Source organism: Sphaerodactylus townsendi, linkage group LG12 (assembly GCF_021028975.2).
Source record: "Sphaerodactylus townsendi isolate TG3544 linkage group LG12, MPM_Stown_v2.3, whole genome shotgun sequence".
Taxonomy (NCBI): Eukaryota; Metazoa; Chordata; class Lepidosauria; order Squamata; family Sphaerodactylidae; genus Sphaerodactylus; species Sphaerodactylus townsendi.
In genome coordinates, this window is record NC_059436.1 from 52,555,212 (window position 1) to 52,558,588 (window position 3,377).

At 47.1% G+C, this 3,377-nt stretch overlaps 1 long non-coding RNA gene across 1 annotated transcript in view; it reads right to left on the reverse strand.

The window, feature by feature from the left end:
* LOC125442055 overlaps positions 1-2,470 on the reverse strand; it is a 6,884-nt gene extending 4,414 nt beyond the window's left edge. Inside the window, exon 1 of the long non-coding RNA XR_007245931.1 lies at positions 1,941-2,470. This is a non-coding gene — a long non-coding RNA (uncharacterized LOC125442055). The remainder of the gene's footprint in view (positions 1-1,940) is intronic.
* Positions 2,471-3,377: the final 907 nt, after the last annotated feature.

Consider the following 3,377-nt stretch of genomic DNA (forward strand, 5'->3'; position numbering starts at 1 on the left):
ATAAAATCATTAATAGGGTCACTTATACTTCTAATAAATCGCCTGGAAAGCAATTGATTCTTCCAGAGTGTTTTAAAGACCATATCACCTGGTGGGCCCCTCTATCAGTGAAACTTTCTTCCCAAATTAACGATGCTGGCAAAAATACCCAAAGGGTGGTTGACTAGCATAATTGTTCTGAAACATAAAAGAGATAAAAAATGAACCGAAAACTACAGACCAATCAGTCTTTTATCCATTGCTTCAAAACTATATAGTAAACAGCTAAAAGTTAAAATTAGAGGATTGGGTTGTAGATAACAATTCACCCTCGCCAAATTGGGTTTTACAAAGGGCACTCTGCCACTGAGCGTTGCCAGAGCACACGAGGAAAAAAAATATCGTGTCTACCAGGTGATCAATTCCTGCTCCTTCTCTCTTGTTCTCCGGTGGCGTAGGAGGTGAAGAGCTCGTGTATCTAATCTGGAGGAACCGGGTTTGATTCCCAGCTCTGCCACCTGAGCTGCGGAGGCTTATCTGGGGAATTCAGATTAGCCTGCACACTCCAACACACGCCAGCTGGGTGACCTTGGGCTAGTCACAGCTTCTGGGAGCTCTCTCAGCCCCACCTACCTCACAGGGTGTTTGTTGTGAGGGGGGAAGGGCAAGGAGATTGTCAGCCCCTTTGAGTCTCCTGCAGGAGAGAAAGGGGGGATATAAATCCAAACTCTTCTTCTTCTTCCTCCTTGCCCCACCTTTTCCCAGACTGAGACTCAGCAGACAGGTAACTACGTGGTACGGCGGGAAGCAGGTTGACTGAAAAGCACACCTGGTGCTCTAGGATCCGTTTGGCAGTCCTGGTCTGGTAGACACCGGTGCCCCTGAGAAAGGCTTGGTAGTTAAGAACCAGCCCTGGGCCCAGAAGCCAACAGATATTATACAATTTATATGACTAAGCTTAGAAAACAGTCAGGTTGCTGGATTTTGAACCAAGTGAAGCATCCATGCTGTCTTCAAGAGCAGCCCCACACAGAGCATGTTACAGTAGTCTAACCGGGTGTATGGATCAGCACAGTCTAGCTAAGTGGTTCTCAACCTGGGGGTCGGGACCCCTTTGGGGGGTCGAAAGACCCCTTCCCAGGGGTCCCCTAAGACTGTCTGCATCAGTGTTCTCCATCTGTAAAATGGATAAATGTTAGGGTTGGGGGGCACCACAACATGAGGAACTGTATTAAAGGGTCGCGGCATTAGGAAGGTTGACAACCACTGGTCTAGCTGCCAACTTACAAGTGTGATGAAAATTAAAAAGGCACTCCTAGGCTGATTCCGCATGGGCCAAAAACAGTGGTGCGAAAACAGCGTGAAAACGATGGTCCCTTCCGCACACGCAAAATAATGAGTTTTCAAACCACTTTCACAACTGTTTGCAAGTGGATTTTGCTATTCCGCACAGCTTCAAAGAGCACTGAAAGCAGTTTGAAAGTGCATTATTCTGCATGTGCGGAATGAGCCGATGTAAAATGATTTAAAATGGTGTAAAAGGGTTTACACTGTTTACACTGTTTTCACACCACTGTTTTTGGCCCATGCGGAATCAGCCCTAGAGACAACAGGTAACTTTTATTTTTAAGCTCTGGCCTCTCCCCACACTTACCTGGCCTTCCAAAATATATATCCTCTTCTCTTCTCTTCTCTTCTCTTCTCTTCTCTTCTCTTCTCTTCTCTTCTCTTCTCTTCCCTTCCCCTTTTCTTTTCCATTATTAGCCAAATATGTTCTGCTTTTCTCTCTCCCCCAGCAGGGGGCGTCCTACAATTGTTACCCCCCCCCCCCCCAATTTGCATATGGAGACAAGCACCAAATAACCAGAACTCTTTCAAAAGGCAAAATGCAGGCTACTAAGTCATTTCTGAAACCATTCCTCTTTATAAGCCCAACTGCTGCGGCACTTGCGCCGGCCTACCTCGCAAGGTTGTCGGGAGGACGCCCGAGATCTCATCCAGCCGTCTCGATCCCGTTAAAGCCTTATAGGAAAGCCGGTAATATCATTGCCTCCAGCTTTTGGGCAGCCAAGAAACCTCCCTTAACACAACAGCATCCACATTTCAAAATGGGGGACCTAAATGCACACAGGAGCCTCCGCCGTTTGCGGCCCCGAATCCATCCTTTGCAAAGAGCAGGATGCTCCCTGTCCTTGTTTTGCACAAGAAGCCGGAAATGCTGCACCAGATCCCCGGGGTTGCAATGCCCACCTCTCGCTTTTTGCAGCGGCTCACCTTTGCGCAGAGCCGCTCCGGGCTGGATGCAGGAAGCGGAAGGGAAAAGGCTCCGTTTGTCGCCACGTTCAAATTTGCAACTGCAGGGGGGGGAAAAAAACCTTGCAAATGTGCACATATATATTTTTTTTTTCTCTTTGCAAGTGCCCTCTTCTGGCTGGAGGAGTCGTTTGGCTGATGCAGAAAAGCGTTTGCCAATTGCAGCGCTTCTCCTGCAGGGAGCAGGCTGGGCCAGAGGAAAAGGAAAGAGAGAGCCACAACAGGAGGTCGTATTCTTCTTATCCCCGCAAAATCATTGTTAAAATTATTGAAAGAAACATTAAGAACGGGTGCATTGTCAAAGGCTTTCACGGCCGGATTCAACTGGTTGTGGTGGGTCTTCCGGGCTGTGTGGCCGTGGTCTGGTGGATCTTGTTCCTAACGTTTCGCCTGCATCTGTGGCTGGCGTCTTCAGAGGTGTACCACAGAGGGAAGTCTGCTACACACGCTGTTGTCATGGGCGAAACATCAGGAGCAAAAACGACCAGACCATAGCCACGCAGCTTGGAAAACCCACAACTGCTATTTGCACATTTTGGTTGGTGTTACTGTAACCCCCATGCTCAGAATGGGTTGACCCAGAAAGGGGTGGAGACTCAAAGCAGCAGAAGGCTGCAGAGCTCATGTAGTTTGGAGGAGACGAGGCTACCAGACTCGGACCTTGATGTCTATAAGCCCTTAAAACCTTGTTAAGGTAAACTGTAATGTTGTTGGGAACTACTGGGAAGGGAGTTGTTTATTTTTGCTATGTTGTAAATGTTGGAGTTTATTGTTTCAGGGTTCTTTTTGGGATTGTAATGGGTGAGAGTTCTCCTGGAAACCTTCATCATGTTGAATCCTGTTCATCAAGCCCTTGGAGTCTTCAGGAGCCAACCCACTTGCAAAGAAGAATTGGACTTGGCAATATCAGTAGACTGTAAATATAAGGACTTGAAAATGCAACCTGAACAGGACCTTGAAGTGTGATGTTAAATGTTGATGTTATATGTTAAGAAAGTAAACCATTTTGTTTTTCAAACTTGTTGTTGCAAACTCATTCCAAGTTCTGCCCCACAGAACCCACAGATAGAGGTTACATTAACACC